This window comes from Ranitomeya imitator, chromosome 6 (genome assembly GCF_032444005.1).
Source record: "Ranitomeya imitator isolate aRanImi1 chromosome 6, aRanImi1.pri, whole genome shotgun sequence".
Classification (NCBI taxonomy): Eukaryota; Metazoa; Chordata; class Amphibia; order Anura; family Dendrobatidae; genus Ranitomeya; species Ranitomeya imitator.
This window is the reverse complement of record NC_091287.1, coordinates 346485906-346509611: the sequence shown is the minus strand read 5'-3', so window position 1 is coordinate 346509611 and position 23706 is coordinate 346485906.

Here is a 23706-nt window from a genome sequence, read left to right as displayed (position 1 = left end):
GGCCGCTCCCCTTTGCTATATATACTTAGATCTGGGGTGTTACTCTAATGACTGTTGTTTGGTGAGTCATATGTTTGCATATCCTCATTCTCTCCTTTTTAGTTTTTCCTTCCTTTACTTCCCGGCATTCCACTCTGTTGTTTGTGCGTGCATAGTTGTATGATTGGTATTTTCATTTATCCCTGTATTCCCCACTTCCCTGGGTGAGGGAAGGGGATATATAAGGGATGATTCATGAGCTCAGCAAGGCATGTGGCTCCGGCATCTTCACCATTACAAGTAATTCAGGGTGCAGTAATAGCTAGGGCACTGTTATGATCCGGTGACATTGGAGCCGCATGAATAACTTTCACTGGAGTAGGTGGTAACTGTACTGACCAGAAAAAAAACAAAAAATACAAAAAAGACCTAAAAAATATATTTTTATTGTAAATAAATAAAAATTAAATATAAATAAAGAACCACTTATAACCTATAGACAAAAAGTAGGGATCCTAGGGTCAGGATAAGCTCATAAAAAATAATAGAGCAGAAAAAATATATATGATAATAAGGAAAGGACTAGGGATGATAGTGGTGCCTCACCCTAAGCTGTACCCTTCCTTGCAGCGGAGGTTGGCACCCTGGGATACGAAATGGCGCCCCCGCTCAACGTCGACTGACCCTGATAACCCTAGTAGGTGTCCCTACCACAAGCCACCACCCAAACAAACACCACAAAAAAAAAACAGAAAAAAGTGTAAATGTAGACTAAAATGCTGTAGCTGGTACTGACTGCTGATAGTGATGGTGAGCTTATTATAATAGACTCTAAGAGATTACCAAGACTCTTACTAATGTGAATCACTAGAAGATAAGGTGATTTACAAAGATAAGGTATAAACACTGTTTGATAACACACTTTACTCTTCTCAGAGGTAGATACAGGTGGAGTATAAGAAAAATTCTCAAGTAGTCACCTATTAGTAAACAGAAGAGTCTTGATGTTAGGACTGGCGGAACGCACCAAGAGAGATGTAATGGATGCGTTCGCAGTCCGGGGTCCACCGTGCAGGTGAAACCTGCTGCTAGGACATGACAGACGATATGGCGGTACTCATAAGTATACACGCGTGGGTTAAACCTCACCCAGCGTGAAGAAAGTGATCCTGTTGCGTCACAGGATCGCGGTACCGCACATAGAGCGCGAGCAAGTGGTCAGCGAACTAGACCCCAACAGGGATAGTAGTCCGATTAGACCCTTGCTGGCACTACACCACAACTGGGTGTGAAAAGTATATACAATAGAGGCACCGAAGTGCAAACTGTGCCGTGCTGGCAGGCACCACTAAGTACCCAGACATGGGTCAGGAAGCGCACACAGGCGCGTGGCGCCGCACTGGCGGTCACAGCAGAGGACGCTGACACGTGTGTGACACGTTGAGTGTTAAGTCGGGCGCTAGATAGCAGCCATACACCATACGCGAACAATCATACAGAAGGGTAGGGGTATTTAAAGGACGACTTGCACTCACAACAAACACACGTATAAAGTTGTACACTAGCGCATGGCCGTGCGGTCATGCGCAGTTTATATAGCTGCAGGACAGGAAGCGGCCACAGAAACTTTGCCCTTCCAAGACCTGCCAAGAGGACCAATAGAATGCGCTGCAGAGTCTGAGCACATGACCCTCGATCTCCAACGGGAGATCTTGCCCTGGGCATGCTCAGTGTGCGCAGACAAGGACTTAGTCCCAGAGAAGTCCACTCGCTGCTGACCAGTATTGGCTTTAAAGGCAGAAGCTGGAGAAGCAGCAGTAACTCTTCTCACAGAGTCAGACTGAGCGAGACGCTGGGATCGACGTCCCTGCTGAGCAGGCTCCACTGCAGCTGGAGGAGAATGGGAGACCGCAGCGGAGATGGATCGAGATTCCCCCTGTGCAGCAGAGGAAACTCGACTCCTAACATTACCCCCCTCCTAGGGCCCCCCCCTCCTTGGGCCTCGCTACGTTCGAAGGCAGCAATGAGCTGTGGGGCCCGAATGTTTTCAGCAGGCTCCCATGACCTGTTCTCTGGACCATAACCCTTCCAATCCACCAGATAGAACTTTTTGCCGCGTACCACCTTACACCCCAAAATAGCGTTCACCTCGTAATCGTCCGTAGACTAACCCGATGTCCCGGCAGATGACTCGGAAAACCGGGACATGTATACGGGTTTCAAGAGGGACACATGAAAGGTGTCGGTGATACCCAAGCGTGGAGGAAGAGCCAGGCGGTAGACCACAGGATTAACCTGTTCGAGAACCTTGAAGGGACCCAAGTAGCGAGGAGCAAACTTAGTGGACTCAACTCGCAGCCTGATGTTACGGGCGGAGAGCCACACCAAGTCGCCAGGGACAAAAGTCGTAGCAGGGCGCCGATGAACATCGGCGGAGGACCTCATTCTCTCCTTGGAGGCCCGAATGGCATCCTGCGTGCGATCCCAAATGTCCCGTGCCTCCACAGCCCAGTCTGCCACCCTGGGATCAGCGGAAGACACAGGCATGGGCACTGGAACACGCGGTTGCTGGCCGTAATTTAAGAGGAATGGAGTCTGACCGGTGGAGTCGGCTACGGCATTGTTAAGTGCAAACTCTGCCCACGGTAGCAAGGATGCCCAGTCATCCTGTCTGGCAGAAACAAAATGTCGCAGATATGTGACCAAGGTCTGGTTGGCCCTTTCTACCAACCCATTCGTCTCGGGATGATATGCCGAAGAGAGATTTAACTCAATACTGAGTAAACGACATAGCTCCCTCCAGAATCGAGACGCAAACTGGGGACCCCGGTCACTAACAATTTTGTCTGGCATACCGTGTAAGCGAAAGATATGCTTGATAAACAAGACAGCCAACGCCCGTGCAGATGGTAGCCGTGGAAGAGGCACCAAATGCACCATTTTGGAGAAATGGTCGGTGATCACCCAGATAATGGTGCAATTACGAGACTTGGGTAAGCCCACCACAAAGTCCATCCCGACCATCTCCCAGGGCCTGTCAGCCACGGGCAGAGGGTAAAGCAAACCAGCTGGCCGTTGCCGAGGAGTCTTGTTCCTGGCGCAAGAGACACACGCCCGAACGTACTCCGCGACATCACGAGCCATATGCGGCCACCAGTATGTCCTCGCCAGTAACTCAGATGTCCTTTTAGTACCAAAATGTCCACCCACCCTGGACGAGTGCGCCCAAGAGAGGACCTCCGGCCGCAAACTAGATGGAACAAAAGTCTTGCCCGGGGGCACAGACTCCAGCGAAACCGGGGCCACGGTTCTCAAACTCTCGGTGGGGACAATAAGCCGAGGCTCCTCCTCCTCCTCCGCAGATGACACAACGGAGCGAGAGAGAGCATCGGCCCGAATGTTCTTCTCCCCAGAAAGGAAATGGAGGGTGAAATGAAACCGGGAGAAGAACAAGGACCATCTGGCCTGGCGAGAATTCAACCGCTGAGCTGTCTGCAGATACACCAAATTTTTGTGATCTGTGAAGACTTGGAAGGGAAAACGTGCTCCCTCCAAGAGATGTCTCCACTCCGAGAAAGCCAACTTCATGGCTAGCAACTCCCTGTCCCCGATGGAATAATTCCTCTCTGCTGGTGCGAAGGTCTTGGAGAAAAAGAAGCAAGGATGCTTCCGACCTTGAGCATCCTTTTGGAAGAGGACTGCTCCAGCACCAACAGAAGAGGCATCCACCTCCATGATAAATGGCTTATCAACATCGGGGCGATGAAGTATGGGAGCGCTAGCGAAGTGTGACTTTATAGAGATAAAGGCCTTGGAGACCTCCTCAGACCACAATTTAGGATTTGCCCCCTTCTTGGTGAGGGCAACCAAGGGAGCTACCAAAGTTGAGAAATGCGGGATGAACTGGCGATAATAATTGATGAACCCCATAAAGCGCTGCACCGCTTTAAGAGAATGAGGTTCCTGCCAGTCCATCACAGCCTGTAGTTTGGCAGGATCCATAGCCAATCCCTGGGCTGAGATGATGTAGCCTAGGAAAGGTAAGGACTCCTGCTCAAACATGCACTTCTCCAACTTGGCATAGAGGGAGTTTGCCCGTAGGAGGTCGAAGACTTTGCAAACATCTCTCCGGTGGGAGTCAATATCTGGAGAGTAGATGAGAATATCATCCAGATAGACTACGACCGAGGTGGAAAGCATATCCCGGAAGATATCGTTCACAAAGTCTTGGAAAACGGCTGGGGCATTACAGAGCCCAAAGGGCATCACCAGATATTCATAGTGCCCATCCCTGGTGTTAAAAGCCGTCTTCCATTCGTCCCCCTCACGGATGCGAATCAGGTTGTAAGCACCCCGCAGATCTAATTTAGTAAATACCCTTGCTCCCCGAAGCCTATCGAACAGTTCAGATATCAAAGGCAAAGGGTATTTATTCTTAACGGTGATGGCGTTAAGACCCCTGTAGTCTATGCATGGACGCAATTCCCCACTCTTCTTCTGCACGAAGAAGAATCCTGCCCCAGCAGGTGACACTGACTTCCTGATGAACCCTCTTGCCAGATTTTCCTGTATGTACTGTGACATTGCCTCCGTCTCCGGGAGAGATAGCGGATAGACTCGACCCCGGGGAGGCTCAGCACCAGGCAAGAGGTCAATAGGACAGTCTTAGGGGCGATGGGGCGGAAGGGTCTCCGCCGCCTTTTTGGAGAATACGTCTGCATATGACCAATACTGCTTGGGGAGAGAGGATAGATCTGCGGATACCTCAGTAGTAGCAACCTGAACGCACTCCCTCTGACACCTACCCCCACAAGATTCACCCCAACCCAGAATTCTGCCTGAGGACCACTCGATATGAGGAGAGTGGTACCGTAGCCAAGGTATTCCCAACAGGATCTCATCAATTCCTTCCGGAATGACGAGCAGAGAAATTATCTCCTGATGAGATGGCGACATGGACAGAGTAAAAGGGATGGTCTGGTGTGTTATCTGTGAGGGCAATGTCGACCCATTCACCACTCGCACCGTTACTGGTTGAGCAAGCATAACCAAGGGTATTGCGTGACGTTGGGCGAAGGCAGAAGACATAAAGTTGCCCTCCGCCCCAGAATCCACGCAGAGCTCTACCGAGTGGGAAAATGAGCCAATAGTAATTGTCCCCTTAAAGGACAACTTAGAGGCAAACGTCGCCATGTCTAGTGTACCTCCACCAACTACCACTAGACGCTGACGTTTCCTCGACCGCTGAGGACATCTGGTGGCTAGATGTCCTGACTGCTGGCAAACATGACAGACCCTGAGTGCACAAGCGGTCCGGGACTTAGATCCTGCTTGTGACACCTCCCTGGCCTCATGTGACTCAGGAACCAGGACTGGAAATTCAAGCGGTTTGGCAAAAGTAGGAGCCAGCCGAAACCTCTGCCTACACTGGGCTCGCTCTAACCTCCGCTCGTTAAAACGGAGGTCAATTCGAGTGGAGACAGTTATTAACTCCTCCAGTGTGGCAGGAATCTCCCTAGTGGCCAGAGCGTCCTTTACGTGGTCAGCCAAGCCCCTCCAAAATATGGGGATAAGAGCTTTATCCGACCAATCCAGCTCAGATGCTAAGGTGCGGAATTGGACGGCAAAATGACTGACCAAGGACTCACCCTGAGTTAATGCCAGCAATTGGAGCGCAGTATCATGGGTGACTTGAGGTCCTAAAAAGACCTGTTTCAGAGCGCTCAGAAACAGCGGAGCACTCTGCACCACATGATCGCCACGCTCCCACAGCGGCGTAGCCCATTCCAACGCCCTGTCCGACAATAGAGACAAAATAAATCCCACCTTAGCCCGCTCTGTGGGAAAACGTGTAGCCAGGAGCTCGAGATGAATAGAGCACTGACTCACAAATCCCCTACAAAACTTGCTATCACCAGAAAATTTTTCTGGCAGCGGGAGGTGAGATAATGTCGGAACAGGGGTGGCAATGGACATAGTAGCTGCAGCCACGCTGGCAGCCTGTACAGCTACTGCAGTAACATCCACAGCTGAGGTCGCGCTCTCGAGAGCCGCCAACCTACCCTCCAGCTGCTGGATATGCCGCAGAGATTGCTGTATGTCTGTCATCACTAGCCAGACCCTGGCGCTAGTGTAATGTTAGGACTGGCGGAACGCACCAAGAGAGATGTAATGGATGCGTTCGCAGTCCGGGGTCCACCGTGCAGGTGAAACCTGCTGCTAGGACATGACAGACGATATGGCGGTACTCATAAGTATACACGCGTGGGTTAAACCTCACCCAGCGTGAAGAAAGCGATCCTGTTGCGTCACAGGATCGCGGTACCGCACATAGAGCGCGAGCAAGTGGTCAGCGAACTAGACCCCAACAGGGATAGTAGTCCGATTAGACCCTTGCTGGCACTACACCACAACTGGGTGTGAAAAGTATATACAATAGAGGCACCGAAGTGCAAACTGTGCCGTGCTGGCAGGCACCACTAAGTACCCAGACATGGGTCAGGAAGCGCACACAGGCGCGTGGCGCCGCACTGGCGGTCACAGCAGAGGACGCTGACACGTGTGTGACACGTTGAGTGTTAAGTCGGGCGCTAGATAGCAGCCATACACCATACGCGAACAATCATACAGTAGCGTAGGGGTATTTAAAGGACGACTTACACTCACAACAAACACACGTATAAAGTTGTACACTAGCGCATGGCCGTGCGGTCATGCGCAGTTTATATAGCTGCAGGACAGGAAGCGGCCACAGAAACTTTGCCCTTCCAAGACCTGCCAAGAGGACCAATAGAATGCGCTGCAGAGTCTGAGCACATGACCCTCGATCTCCAACGGGAGATCTTGCCCTGGGCATGCTCAGTGTGCGCAGACAAGGACTTAGTCCCAGAGAAGTCCACTCGCTGCTGACCAGTATTGGCTTTAAAGGCAGAAGCTGGAGAAGCAGCAGTAACTCTTCTCACAGAGTCAGACTGAGCGAGACGCTGGGATCGACGTCCACTGCGGCTGGAGGAGAATGGGAGACCGCAGCGGAGACGGATCGAGATTCCCCCTGTGCAGCAGAGGAAACTCGACTCCTAACACTTGATACATCTTCTGGTGTCGATGCCAGACAAAATATATATATAGGGACATGGCTATTAATGATATTTAGGTCAATCCCTTATAGTGCACAATGGCATCAGCACAAGAAAAAGATAAATTCATTCAAACATCTGAACGTAAATGATGGACAATGTCCAGTCCCTTTTTTCTGTACTGACCGCAAATCCTGATCTGACACCGCAACTAGAAGTAGCCGTGGGGTGTGCCTAAGAAACCCTAGACACCTTGTCACAGCCGGAGAACTAAATACCCCTATAGATGGAAATAGGAATACTATCTTGCCTCAGAGCAGAACCCCAAAGGATTGGCAGCCCCCCACGAATATTGACTGTGAGTAGGAGAGGAAAGACACACGTAGGCAGAAAACAGGATTTAGCAAAAGAGGCCACTCTAGCTAAAATAGGAAAGGATAGGACAGAGTTCTGTGCGGTCAGTATTAAAACCCTTCCAAAAATATCCACAGCAGATTATACAAAAAATTCCTCCATCTAACTAAAGACGTGGAACGTATATCTGCAACTCCAGAGGAGGACTAATGAATCCTGCAAACCTAAATACCCCAGTCAGAATTGCAATCAGCAGAAACGCCTGACCATGACTGCAGCCCTGGGACAACTGCATTACCACCTACAACCACGGGAGGGAGCCCAAAAGCAGAATTCACAACAGGGCACCCCTACTTTTAGGGATAGGGAAGGAATCCCATGGCCCCGGGATAGCTGACAATGGTGCGGAGACAATGTCTCTGGAATGTTCTGTTGTTGAAGAGCACAGAGGACTGCTAGAGATAGTAGCGCACAGCACTTAGCGGTACAATAGTCTTGGCTAGGGTTGAGCGACCTTTACTTTTATAGGATCGGGTCGGGTTTCACGAAACCCGACTTTTTCAAAAGTCAGGTCGAGTGAAATCGGCCGATCCTATAAAAAAGTCGGGGTCGGGGTCGGCCGAAACTCGAAACCCAATGCAGTGCATTGGGTTTCCATGGTTCCCAGGGTCTGAAGGAGCGGAAACTCTCCTTCAGGCCCTGCGATCCATATTTTAGTGTAAAATAAAGAATTAAAATAAAAAATATCGCAATACTTACCCTCTGACGCGCCCTGGTACTAACCGGGAACCTTCCTTCCTTAGAATCAGCCTTCCAGGACCTAATAGGAATATACTCACCTTCGGACGCGCCCTGCTTCTTTCCGGCAGCCTTCCTTCCTAAGAATCAGCCCTTCCAGGACCTTCGGTGACGTCGCGGTGACGTCGTGGCTTGTGATTGGTCGCGCGAGCGGTCACATGGGCGGCCGCGCGGCCAATCACAAGCCGCGACGTCACCGCGACGTCACCGCAACGTCCTGGAAGGCTGATTCTAAGGAAGGAAGGTTCCCGGTTAGTACCAGGGCGCGTCAGAGGGTAAGTATTGCGATATTTTTTATTTTAATTCTTTATTTTACACTTAAATCTGAATTCCAATACCAATTCCCGATATAAACATATCGGGAATCGGTATCGGAATTCCGATTCTAGATTCAAAAGATCGCCGACTTCATGGCCGACCCCACACAGGGGTGGGGTCGGGTTTCATGAAACCCGACCTTGCCAAAAGTCGGCGACTTTTGAAAAATTTCGACCCGTTTCGCTCAACCCTAGTCTTGGCATACATACTGAATAGAGCAAAAGGTTCTCATGCCAACACTCTATTCCAAGAAGGATTTTCAGAGCCACATTAACCCCTTTAACCCCAAGGGTGGTTTGCACGTTAATGACCGGGCCAATTTTTGCAATTCTGACCACTGTCCCTTTATGAGGTTATAACTCTGGAACGCTTCAATGGATCCTGGTGATTCTGACAATGTTTTCTCGTGACATATTGTACTTCATGACAATGGTAAAAATTCTTTGATAGTACCTGCGTTTATTTGTGAAAAAAACGGAAATTTGGCGAAAATTATGAAAATTTCGCAATTTTCCAACTTTGAATTTTTATGCAATTAAACCACAGAGATATGTCACACAAAATACTTAATAAGTAGCATTTCCCACATGTCTATTTTACATCAGCACAATTTTGGAACCAAAATTTTTTTTTGTTAGGGAGTTATAAGGGTTAAAATTGACCAGCAATTTCTCATTTCTACAACACCATTTTATTTTAGGGACCACATCTCATTTGAAGTCATTTTGAGGGGTCTATATGATAGAAAATACCCAAGTGTGACACCATTCTAAAAACTACACCCCTCAAGGTGCTCAAAACCATATTCAAAAAGTTTATTAACCCTTCTGGTGCTTCACAGGAATTTTTTGAATGTTTAAATAAAAATGAACATTTAACTTTTTTTCACAAAAAATTTAATTCAGCTCCAATTTGTTTTATTTTACCAAGGGTAACAGGAGAAAATGGACCCCAAACATTGTTGTACAATTTGTCCTGAGTATGCCAATACCCCACATGTGGGGGTAAACCACTGTTTGGGCGCATGGCAGAGCTCGGAAGCGAAGGAGTGCCATTTGACTTATCAATGCAAAATTGACTGGAATTGAGATGGGACGCCATGTTTCGTTTGGAGAGCCCCTGATGTGGCTAAACATTGAAACCCCCCACAAGTGACACCATTTTGGAAAGTAGACCCCCTAAGGAACTTATCTAGAGGTGTGGTGAGCACTTTGACCCAACAAGTGCTTCACAGAAGTTTATAATGTAGAACCGTAAAAATAAAAAATCATATTTTTTCACAAAAATTATATTTTCGCCCCCAATTTTTTATTTTCCCAAGGGTAAGAGAAAAAATTGGACCCCAAACGTTGTAGTACAATTTGTCCTGAGTACGCTGATAGCCCATATGTGGGGGTAAACCACTGTTTGAGCGGATGGGAGAGCTCGGAAGGGAAGGAGCGCCGTTTGACTTTTCAATGCAAAATTGACAGGAATTGAGATGGGACGTCATGTTGCGTTTGAAGAGCCACTGATGTGCCTAAACATTGAAACCCCCCACAAATGACACCATTTTGGAAAGTAGACCCACTAAGGAACTTATCTAGAGGTGTGGTGAGCACTTTGACCCACCAAGTGCTTCACAGAAGTTTATAATGCAGAGCCGTAAAAATAAAACAAATTTTTTTTCCCACAAAAATTATTTTTTTAGCCCCCAGTTTTGTATTTTCCTGAGGGTAACAAGAGAAATTGGACCCCAAAATTTGTTGCCCAATTTGTCCTGAGTGCGATGATACACCATATGTGGGGGGAACCACTGTTTGGGCACATGGGAGGGCTCAGAAGGGAAGGAGTGCCATTTGAATGCAGACTTAGATGGAATGGTCTGCAGGTGTCACATTGCGTTTGCAGAGCCCCTAATGTACCTAAACAGTAGAAACCCCCCACAAGTGACACCATTTTGGAAAGTAGACCCCCTTAGGAACTTATCTAGATGTGTGCTGAGCGCTTTGACCCACCAAGGGCTTCACAGAAGTTTATAATGGAGAGCCGTAAAAATAAAACAAAAATTTTTTCCCACAAAAATTATTTTTTAGCCCCCAGTTTTGTATTTTCCCGAGGGTAACAGGAGAAATTCGACCCCACAATTTGTTGTCCAATTTGTCCTGAGTGCGCTGATACCCCATATGTGGGGGGGAACCACTGTTTGGGCGTATGGGAGGGCTCGGAAGGGAAGGAGCTCCATTTGGAATGAGGACTTAGATGGAATGGTCTGCAGGTGTCACATTGCATTTGCAGAGCCCCTAATGTACCTAAACAGTAGAAACCTCCCACAAGTGACACCATTTTGGAAACTAGACCCCCTAAGGAACTCATCTAGATGTGTTGTGATAGCTTTGAACCCCCAAGTGTTTCACTACAGTTTGTAACGCAGAGCCGTGAAAATTAAAAAAAAAATCTTTCCCCCAAAATTATTTTTTAGCCCCCAGTTTTGTATTTTCCCGAGGGTAACAGGAGAAATTCGACCCCACAATTTGTTGTCCAATTTGTCCTGAGTGTGCTGATACCCCATATGTGGGGGGGAACCACTGTTTGGGCGCATGGGAGGGCTCGGAAGGGAAGGAGCTCCATTTGGAATGAGGACTTAGATGGAATGGTCTGCAGGTGTCACATTGCATTTGCAGAGCCCCTAATGTACCTAAACAGTAGAAACCTCCCACAAGTGACACCATTTTGGAAACTAGACCCCCTAAGGAACTCATCTAGATGTGTTGTGATAGCTTTGAACCCCCAAGTGTTTCACTACAGTTTGTAACGCAGAGCCGTGAAAATTAAAAAAAAAAATCTTTCCCCCCCAAATTATTTTTTAGCCCCCAGTTTTGTATTTTCCTGAGGGTAAGAGGAGAAATTCGACCCCAAAAGTTGTTGTCCAATTTGTCCTGAGTACGCTGATACCCCGTATGTTGGGGAAAACCACCGTTTGAGCGCATGGCAGAGCTCGGAAGGGAAGGAGCGCCATTTGGAATGCAGACTTAGATGGAATGGTCTGCAGACGTCACATTGCGTTTGCAGAACCCCTAATGTACCTAAACAGTAGAAACCCCCCACAAGTGACCCCTTATTGGAAACTAGACCCCCCAGGGAACTAATCTAGATGTGTTGTGAGAACTTTGAACCCCCAAGTGTTTCACTACAGTTCATAACGCAGAGCCGTGAAAATAAAAAATCTTTTTTTTTCCCACAAAAAATATGTTTTAGCCCCAAGTTTTGTATTTTCCCAAGGGTAGCAGGAGAAATTGGACCCCAAAAGTTGTTGTCCTATTTGTCCTGAGTACGCTGATACCCCATATGTTGGGGTAAACCCCTGTTTGGGCACACGGGAGAGCTCGGAAGGGAAGAAGCACTGTTTTACTTTTTCAACGCAGAATTGGCTGGAATTGAGATCGGACGCCATGTCGCGTTTGGAGAGCCCCTGATGTGCCTAAACAGTGGAAACCCCCCAATTATAACTGAAACCCTAATCCAAACACATCCCTAACCCTAATCCCAACAGTAACCCTAACCACACCTCTAACCCTGACACACCCCTAACCCTAATCCCAACCCTATTCCCAACCGTAAATGTAATCTAAACCCTAACTGTAACTTTAGCCCCAACCCAAACTGTAGCCCTAGCCCTAACCCTAGCCCTAACCCTAATCCTAACCCTAGCCCTAACCCTAGCCCTAACCCTAGCCCTAACCCTAACCCTAACCCTAGCCCTAACCCTAGCCCTAACCCTAGCCCTAACCCTAGCCCTAACCCTAACCCTAGCCCTAACCCTAGCCCTAACCCTAGCCCTAACCCTAGCCCTAACCCTAGCCCTAGCCCTAACCCTAGCCCTAACCCTAGCCCTAACTCTAACCCTAGCCCTAATGGGAAAATGGAAATAAATACATTTTTTTAATTTTTCCCTAACTAAGGGGGTGATGAAGGGGGGTTTGATTTACTTTTATAGCGGGTTTTTTAGCAGATTTTTATGATTGGCAGCCGTCACACACTGAAAGACGCTTTTTATTGCAAAAAATATTTTTTGCGTTACCACATTTTGAGAGCTATAATTTTTCTCTATTTTGGTCCACAGAGTCATGTGAGGTCTTGTTTTTTGCGAGACGAGTTGACGTTTTTATTGGTAACATTTTCGGGCACGTGACATTTTTTGATCGCTTTTTATTCCGATTTTTGTGAGGCAGAATTACCAAAAACCAGCTATTCATGAATTTCTTTTGGGGGAGGCGTTTATACCGTTCCGCGTTTGGTAAAATTGATAAAGCAGTTTTATTCTTCGGGTCAGTACGATTACAGCGACACCTCATTTATATCATTTTTTTATGTTTTGGCGCTTTTATACGATAAAAACTATTTTATAGAAAAAATAATTATTTTGGCATCGCTTTATTCTCAGGACTATAACTTTTTTATTTTTTTGCTGATGATGCTGTATCGCGGCTCGTTTTTTGCGGGACAAGATGACGTTTTCAGCGGTACCATGGTTATTTATATCTGTCTTTTTGATCGCGTGTTATTCCACTTTTTGTTTGGCGGTATGATAATAAAGCGTTGTTTTTTGCCTCGTTTTTTTTTTTTTCTTACGGTGTTTACTGAAGGGGTTAACTAGTGGGCCAGTTTTATAGGTCGGGCCGTTACGGACGCGGCGATACTAAATATGTGTACGTTTATTGTTTTTTTTTTATTATTTAGATAAAGAAATGTATTTATGGGAATAATATTTTTTTTTTTTTCATTATTTTGGAATATTTTTTTTTTATTTTTTTTTACACATTTGAAATTTTTTTTTTTTACTTTTTTACTTTGTCCCGGGGGGGACATCACAGATCAGTGATCTGACAGTTTGCACAGCACTCTGTCAGATCACTGATCTGACATGCAGCGCTGCAGCCTTCACAGTGCCTGCTCTGAGCAGGCTCTGTGAAGCCACCTCCCTTTCTGCAGGACCCGGATCCGCGGCCATCTTGGATCCGGGGCTGGAGGGAGCAGGGAGGGAGGTGAGACCCTCGCAGCAACGCGATCACATCGCGTTGCTGCGGGGGGCTCAGGGAAGCCCGCAGGGAGCCCCCTCCCTGCGGGAAGCTTCCCTGTACCGCCGGCACATCGCGATCATCTTTGATCGCGGTGTGCCGGGGGTTAATGTGCCGGGGGCGGTCCGTGACCGCTCCTGGCACATAGTGCCGGATGTCAGCTGCGATAAACAGCTGACACCCGGCCGCGATTGGCGGCGCTCCCCCAGTGAGCGCCGCCGATCGCGCTGGACGTACTATCCCGTCCATGGTCATAGGGGCCCACCCCACATGGACGGGATAGTACGTCCGATGTCAGAAAGGGGTTAATGAGATTTGTTTAGGTTTCTATCTTGATAGGTGATAACTTTCTTAGATGGTAATAATGTTGGTTTCACATGTTCTAGTTTCACGGTCCATCAAATGACTGCAATTTTTGAAATGTCCAGGAGTTTCTTCACACTAATTAAACAGGATCTTATATACCAGAATTTGGACATTTGAAACTGTTCAAACCCATTTCTCTTCTGGGTTTGAAAGCAAGTTTGCTGCCATCTGCCATCTATATTACAAGTGTCTTATTGTCTTACAATGTGGCAGGATAGTGAGCGTGGACTTTTGAAATATCCCCAAATAGCAGGAGTTGGAGATTTCCATTACCTTTGCACCCCTTTTAGCTACACTCCTATATAGCTTTACAATATTGCATAAGCCATGGGTTTTCAATATCTAACAAAAAAAAGCATTTGCAGGATGACAGAAGTGTGTGAGAATAAAGGAACTTTTAGGATTATTTCAATAATGGGCGTGCTTGGATAATATATATTAGAGTCCCTGTGGCTGCATGTTTTGCAGCGATAGACAGCCACAACACATGCAGGGATTGCCTGTTTGTTTGGTAGCACGCTCAAGATACTCGAATAACACCCCAGCATGCTCAGATTGCACGTTTCGCCCATCACTATTTACCTCTAAATAGTTAAATATTTCAAATATTTATCACTTGAAAATAAGTGATATTATTGCAACTTATGTTAGCTATTCTAGATGTAGAGTGATGTGAAAAGCACAAGTATTTAATATGAATATTGATTCTCTTTGGTAACCTTCATGTCCTTATAATCAATCATTCCTTAATTTAACTTTTTTTTATTAAAGACGCGTTTACTATACAAATCCTTTAAACTAAGACAAAGCATTTTACAAGGCCACATTATGCTAAAGCGGATTCAGTTTTGTTGAACGATTTTAAATTATCATCTTGCCAACAGGTTTTGCAGGAGTAGCACTTAAAGTATCATTATTTTTACTCTCTAATTGTATTCATTTCTCTTTATTTATGTAATGTCATTGCCAGGAGTGGAAAGACTATCTGACCCTTGCTGATAAAATTGATATAATGCAGGGATCCATGAATCCCAGAGGCCTCTACTTTGTGAAGCAATGGTTTTCTGGTGTTGCCTAATACATTTAAATATACCAAACTAAAGTCTATGAGCTCCTTATTAGATCAAGATCAAAGTATAACCTTTGTTCCCAAGCTATTATGGTTTCTAAATTTTCATCTTTGGAAAATGTAACACTGTGTTGACCCTCAAATTATATATTGATACAGTGTCCTGCATAGCCTGTGTAATGAAGTAAGATGAATAATATTGATTTGAGTTTTCAGCATTTCATTAAGGTTAACTTATGATTATAGTATCTGCAAAAATATTTATTGAATTATTTTTAAACCATACAGTAATTGCTGCTTGATGCCGCAAAATTCCATTTACTGTATGTGAAATGTCACACAACTAAATATATAATCAGGCATGCAATACACAAAATAATTATTTTCAAAAGAAAAAAGAAAATTCGCCTGGCTACCATTGTCATTGCTTTGCTAAAATCTAAGTTATATCTTATTAGTGTTTCTGGTGAAGAACATTGACTTATTCCACACATACATGGCTTCATTTATGTTTGACAAATTATATATATATATATATATATATATATATATATATATATATATATATATTGAGATAATATCTGAAATATGATAGAGTATAGGATACCTGCCTATGTGTGTGCCTACATGGATAGTTCAACAAGGACAATCGGAAAATACAATCAATAACAGAAAAAAACACCGGAAATAAGTCCAGTGATAGAATAAAATCAAAATTTTATTTGATAAATACCAAAATGATTAAAAAAAAAGGGGGGAAAATTGGTGGGGACAATACCAGAACTAGAGGGGCACACCAAAGGGACTGACAAACTGCAGAGTATTGAGTAGCATAGAATAAATGAATACATAAATAAATACATAAAATAGGAAACGGCAGTAAACATGTGCAACAATTAATTAACCAGAGGAATTATTAAATATGCTGCCATTCCAGAAGAAGTGCAATAAAAGTGCATACAAAAGGTGGCATAGGTATAAAATATAATATTAAAGTGCAAATGCATACTGTGGACAGGGATGGAGAAAAACCAGCACAATCGCTGGATGATACAATATCAAGTGATAATATATGTATAAATGTATGCTGCCCAAATACAGTCTCCAAATAAGACCCTCCAAAAATGGTTACCTTAAAGCACACTGCAGAGTCCCCAGGATGCGCCCGACCCCGACGCGTGTTTTGGTGTCTGACAAAGGCAACCAGTCATCTTGTCCCTGCAGATAAAAACACCCCCATAGCATAATGCTGCCACCACCATGTTTCACTATTGGGATTGTATTCTGCAAGTGATGAGCAGTGCCTGGTTTTCTCCATACATACTGCTTAGAATTATCACCAAACAGTTTTATCTTCATCTCATCAGACCAGAGAATCTTACTTCTCATAGTCTGGGAGTCCTTCATGTGTTTTTTTTAGCAAACTCTATGCTGGCTTTCATATGTCTTGTACTGAGGAGAGGCTTCCGTCGGGTCACTCTGACATAAAAGCCTGACTGGTGGAGGGCTGCAGTGATAGTTGACTTTGTGGAACTTTCTCTCATCTCCCTACTGCATTTCTGGAGCTCAGCCACATTGATCTTGGGGTTGTTCTTTAACTCTCTCACGAAGGCTCTTATCCCACGATTGCTCAGTTTGAGCCATGTCTAGGAAGATTTATGGTGGTCCAAAATTTCTTCCATTTAAAGATTATGGAGGCCACTGTGGTCTTAAGAACCTGAGTACTGCAGAAATTCTTTTGTAACCTTGGCCAGATTTGTTCCTTGCCACATTTCTGTCTCTGAGCTCCTTGGCCAGTACCTTTGACCTCATGACTCTCATTTGGTCTGACATGCACTGTGAGCTGTGAGGTCTTATATAGACAGCTGTGTGCCTTTCCAAATCAAGTCCTATTAGTTTAATTTAACACAGCAGGACTACGATGAAGGAGTAGAACCATCTCAAGGAGAATCACAAGGAAATGGACAGCATGTGACTTAAATATGAGTGTCTGAGCAAAGGGTCTGAATACTTATGACCATGTGATATTTCAGTTTTTCTTTTTAATAAATTTGCAGAAATGTCTATATTTCAGTTTTTTCACTCACGATGGGGTGCAGAGTGTACAATAATGAGAAAAAATGTACCTTTTTGAATTTTTGAATTTACCAAATGGCTGCAATGAAATAAAGAGTGAAAAATTTAAAGGGGTCTGAATACTTTCCGTACCCACTGTATATACAATATGTCTTAAAATGTATGTTCTAAACCCAAAAGAGAATCATTATTAATAAAACGTTCACTGCTTGAAACTTTGTAAACTTCAGAATTTTCAATATTTCTGCATATATTCGATCTGAAACTATGACAGATATTTACACAAGTTTTAAAAATAGATAAAGAAAACTAAAACAAACTAATATTTAAAAGAATATTAGTAAAACAAATATTAAACTGTGTCACATTATTATTGAAAAATCATTTTATAAAGTTATCAATATTACTTGTCTGTTAGTGGCATACTATGTGAGCTTTTGCTTTCAGTATCTAGTGTGACCTACTTGTGAGCAATAACTGCATCTAAACATTTCCAGTAATAAGTCCTGCACGTCCTTTGGAGAAATTTTAGCCCATTTCTAATTCCTTCATCAACATTTCTATAGGATTAAGTTCAGGATTTTGACTTTTCCCTTCTAAAACTATAATAATTATTCTTCCTTGAACCAGTGTTTTGTAGAATGACTTGTGTACTTTAGGTCATTTTCTTACTGCATGACCAACAAACTCTTGACATACAGCTCATGCATCGATGTTCTGACATTTTCTTCTAGAATTTGTTGTTATAATTCTGAATTCATTGTTCCATCAATTATACTAAGTCATCCTGGCCCCAATAGAGCAGAAGGGCCCAACCACATTACTACCACCAGTGTTTTTCACAGATGGTATGATGTTTTTAAGCAGAAATGCAGTGTTTTTCTTTGTCTAAACATAACACTTCTAATGCAAACCAAACAGGTCTTTCTAGCCTTATTCAGCCACAAAACGTTGTTCCAATTTTCTTCTGTCTTCTCTAGTTGCTCTTTAACAAATTGCAGCAGTGTTCTATTGGGTGAGCAGCAGCATTATTATAATCTTGCCATACACACTATTGCTGTTCAGTGTCCTTCTGAAGATGGACTCATGAATAGAGTTGAGCGACCTTGACCTTTTTAGAGTCGAGCCGGGTTTTGCGAAACCCGACTATGTCCAAAGTCGGGTCGAGTGAAATCGGCCGATTATGACGTAAAGTCGGGATCGACCGAAACACGAAACCCAATGCAAGTCAATGGGGCAGCATAGTCGGCAGTGAGTGGGGGCCAGGAAAACACCTAGAGTGCCCATTTTAATGTCAAAACCATCCATTCTTCTTAATGAAGCTTGTCAAGCGTAATTTACCTTATAATAATTGGAAGGCATTTGAAATTGGGGGTCATTTGGCTAAAGTTGTGGGGGGTAGGGCTGGTTCAAGTAATTAGTGGGCCCAGGAAATCTGGACCACGTCACGGCAGTGGAGCAGGGAGAGGTAAGTATTTCAACTTTGCAAGTGCTGTGAACCTGAGCAAGCAGGGGGGGCCCACTCGTTGGCATTGGCACTGGCACAGGGCCCCTCAAAGTACAGCGGTGTGTTTGCACGGCGGGGGCGCCTCCCACCGGCAGCAACACTTTTGCGTACTATGAGAGGCCCTGTGCCAGTGACGTCGCCAACTAGTATTCCTCCCCCCACCTGATGAAGGAACCTGCACTTTCATCTGCACCTTCCTCTTTGTCCCCGTGTAAGGTGGTATGGTATGCGGGAAGAGCAACCTGACTTTCAGCAGGGTCACAATGTTGTTGTGTAGCGTGCACGGGGAATGTTGCGTTATGGGTCAATGTACCAGCAGACTCATCTATCACTGGCTGGGCAATGGGCACGATGAAGTGGAAACACAGATATAGGCCCAAAGAAGAAAGTGGGCTAAATGCAGTTCAAAATTGGTAACACAGGAATAACCAGGGGGCATTGCAGTGGAGGACAACTGGAATGAGAGGCTGACACAGAGAGTAGGGCCAAATCAGTAAGTAGTCGAAATGCAGTTCAAAATTGGCAACCGTAGTAAACAGGCGGCACAGCTTTGTTCAGTGGAGGAGAACAGCAAGGAGTGGCAGACACCGATAGTAGGCCCCAAACCAACTAGTACGCCAAATGCAGTTGTTCCATTTAACCACAATTTAATGAGAGCCTGAAGATAGAAGCTCAGGAAAGGCAACCTGGGGAACACCTTGGAGTGTAACACACCATCTCTCTCCACCCCATACCCATTTTGTATGGCCTAATGCAGTGTACTTTTCTACAACTACTAAACGAGAGTCGGAAGACCGAAGCAATGGCAAGGAAACCTGGGGAACACCTTAGAGTGTAACACACCCTCTCTCTACACCCCATACCCAATTTGAAGGTCTAATGCAGTGTAGTTTCCAAGAACTACTAAACGAGAGCCGGAAGATCGAAGCTCAGGAAAGGCAACCTGGGGAACACCTTGGAGTGTAACACAACGTCTCTCTACACGACGGAAGGGCTGATTCTTAGGAAGGAAGGCTGTTGGAAATAAGCATTGCGCGTCCGAGGGTGATTAGATTCTTATTAGGTATATACTCACCCTCGGACGCGCCCTGCTTCTTTATTTGGAATGAATGTTTATTTGCAATGTGGTGTTGACTTTCTCTATTATTTTGGTAATTAATGATTTTATTATTTTCATTATTTTGCATCTTCTCGGCAATAATATAAAGAAGACGCGACAGGACAACACTCGGTGGATGCCATATGTGTGTTTTCAATTTAAAAAACCTTTCAGTTAACTACTTGCAGGAGAAAGTAATTGTAGCTGGTGGCCATTTTTAGTACTGTACCAGATTTTAGCTGTTTGTTTGTTTTTAATGTCAAAATGTCTGCATTTGATATCTCACCAGTATTTTCTTTTTTATAAGCAAAATCCTTTTTTTTTTATTTTATGATGTTGGTTCAAGGGGTACACGGGCAGCAGTAGACAGGTCAGTGGAGGCCTAGTGGAAGGAGGGACCGCAGACAGGCTTCGAAGCCCTAACATAATAAATTGGGCTGCCTGTAGGCAATTTAAAATTGGTTCCAGGGGAACACGGGCAGCAGTAGACAGGTCAGTGGAGGCCTAGAGGAAGGAGGGACCGCAGATGCGCCAATGTTTCCCCCATACCAAATTTGTAGGCCTAATGCAGTGTAGTTTCCAACAACTACTAAACGAGAGCCGGAATTTCGAAGCTCAGGAAAGGCAACCTGGGGAACACCTTGGAGTGTAACACACCCTCTCTCTACACCCCATACCCAATTTGAAGGTCTAATGCAGTGTAGTTTCCAAGAACTACTAAACGAGAGCCGGAAGATCGAAGCTCAGGAAAGGCAACCTGGGGAACACCTTGGAGTGTAACACACCCTCTCGCTACACCCCATACCCAATTTGAAGGCCTAATGCAGCGTAGTTTCCAACAACTACTAAACGAGAGCCGGAAGATCGAAGCTCAGGAAAGGCAACCTGGGGAACACCTTGGAGTGTAACAAACCCTCTCTCTACACCCCATACCCAATTTGTAGGCCTAATGCAGCGTAGTTTCCGACAACTACTAAACGAGAGCTGGAATATCGAAGCTCAGGAAAGGCAACCTGGGGAACACCTTGGAGTGTAACACACCCTCTCTCTACACCCCATACCCAATTTGTAGGCCTAATGCAGCGTAGTTTCCGATAACTACTAAACGAGAGCCGGAATATCGAAGCTCAGGAAAGGCAACCTGGGGAACACCTTGGAGTGTAACACACCCTCTCTCTACACCCCATACCCAATTTGAAGGCCTAATGCAGTGTAGTTTCCAAGAACTACTAAACGAGAGCCGGAAGATCGAAGCTCAGGAAAGGCAACCTGGGGAACACCTTGGAGTGGAACACACCATCTCTCTACACCCCATACCCAATTTGAAGGCCTAATGCAGCGTAGTATCCAACAACTACTAAACGAGAGCCGGTAGATCGAAGCTCAGGAAAGGCAACCTGGGGAACACCTTGGAGTGTAACACAACGTCTCTCTACACCACGGAAGGGATGATTCTTAGGAAGGAAGGCTGTTGGAAATAAGCATTGCGCGTCCGAGGGTGATTAGATTCTTATTAGGTATATACTCACCCTCGGACGCGCCCTGCTTCTTTATTTGGAATGAATGTTTATTTGCAATGTGGTGTTGACTTTCTCTATTATTTTGGTAATTAATGATTTTATTATTTTCATTATTTTGCATCTTCTCGGCAATAATATAAAGAAGACGCGACAGGACAACACTCGGTGGATGCCATATGTGTGTTTTCAATTTAAAAAACCTTTCAGTTAACTACTTGCAGGAGAAAGTAATTGTAGCTGGTGGCCATTTTTAGTACTGTACCAGATTTTAGCTGTTTGTTTGTTTTTAATGTCAAAATGTCTGCATTTGATATCTCACCAGTATTTTCTTTTTTATAAGCAAAATCCTTTTTTTTTTATTTTATGATGTTGGTTCAAGGGGTACACGGGCAGCAGTAGACAGGTCAGTGGAGGCCTAGTGGAAGGAGGGACCGCAGACAGGCTTCGAAGCCCTAACATAATAAATTGGGCTGCCTGTAGGCAATTTAAAATTGGTTCCAGGGGAACACGGGCAGCAGTAGACAGGTCAGTGGAGGCCTAGAGGAAGGAGGGACCGCAGATGCGCCAATGTTTCCCCCATACCAAATTTGTAGGCCTAATGCAGTGTAGTTTCCAACAACTACTAAACGAGAGCCGGAATTTCGAAGCTCAGGAAAGGCAACCTGGGGAACACCTTGGAGTGTAACACACCCTCTCTCTACACCCCATACCCAATTTGAAGGCCTAATGCAGTGTAGTTTCCAACAACTACTAAACGAGAGCCGGAATATCGAAGCTCAGGAAAGGCAACCTGGGGAACACCTTGGAGTGTAACACACCCTCTCTCTACACCCCATACCCAATTTGAAGGCCTAATGCAGTGTAGTTTCCAAGAACTACTAAACGAGAGCCGGAAGATCGAAGCTCAGGAAAGGCAACCTGGGGAACACCTTGGAGTGTAACACAACGTCTCTCTACACGACGGAAGGGCTGATTCTTAGGAAGGAAGGCTGTTGGAAATAAGCATTGCGCGTCCGAGGGTGATTAGATTCTTATTAGGTATATACTCACCCTCGGACGCGCCCTGCTTCTTTATTTGGAATGAATGTTTATTTGCAATGTGGTGTTGACTTTCTCTATTATTTTGGTAATTAATGATTTTATTATTTTCATTATTTTGCATCTTCTCGGCAATAATATAAAGAAGACGCGACAGGACAACACTCGGTGGATGCCATATGTGTGTTTTCAATTTAAAAAAACTTTCAGTTAACTACTTGCAGGAGAAAGTAATTGTAGCTGGTGGCCATTTTTAGTACTGTACCAGATTTTAGTTGTGTGTTTGTTTTTAATGTTAAAATGTCTGCATTTGATATCTCACCAGTATTTTCTTTTTTATAAGCAAAATACTTATTTTTATATTTTCTGATGTTGGTTCCAGGGGTACACGGCCAGCAGTGCCCTGGTCAGTGTAGTAGTAGTTGAAAGAATGGACCGCAGACAGGCATCGAAGGCCTAAAATAAAAACACATGGCTGTAGGCAATTTTAAATTGGTTCCAGGGGTACACGGACAGCAGTGGTGTGGTCAGTGGAGGCCTAGTGGAAGGAGTGACCGCAGACAGGCATCGAAGGCCTAAAATAATAACACATGGCTGTAGGCAATTTTAAATTGGTTCCAGGGGTACACGGGCAGCAGTGACCTGGTCAGTGTAGTAGTAGTTGAAAGAATGGACCGCAGACAGGCATCGAAGGCCTAAAATAAAAAAATTGGGCTGGCTGTAGGCACTTTTAAATTGGTTCCAGGGGTACACGGGCAGCAGTGGTCTGGTCAGTGGAAGTCTAGTGGAAGGAGTGACCGCAGACAGGCTTCCAAGGCCTAACATAACAAACTTGGGCTGGCTGTAGGCACTTTTAAATTGGTTCCAGGGGTACACGGGCAGCAGTGACCTGGTCAGTGTAGTAGTAGTTGAAAGAATGGACCGCAGACAGGCTTCGAAGGCCTAACATAACAAACTTGGGCTGGCTGTAGGCACTTTTAAATTGGTTCCAGGGGTACACGGGCAGCAGTGGTCTGGTCAGTGGAAGTCTAGTGGAAGGAGTGACCGCAGACAGGCTTCCAAGGCCTAACATAACAAACTTGGGCTGGCTGTAGGCACTTTTAAATTGGTTCCAGGGGTACACGGGCAGCAGTGGTCTGGTCAGTGGAAGTCTAGTGGAAGGAGTGACCGCAGACAGGCTTCGAAGGCCTAACATAACAAAATTGGGCTGGCTGTAGGCACTTTAAATTGGTTCCAGGGGTACATGGGCAGCAGTGTATGGTCAGTGGAAGTCTAGTGGAAGGAGTGACGGCAGACAGTCTTCGAAGGCCTAACATAACAAAATTGGGCTGACTGTAGGCACTTTTAAATTGGTTCCAGGGTAACACGGCCAGCAGTGCCCTGGTCAGTGTAGTAGTAGTTGAAAGAATGGACCGCAGACAGGCATCGAAGGCCTAAAATAAAAACACA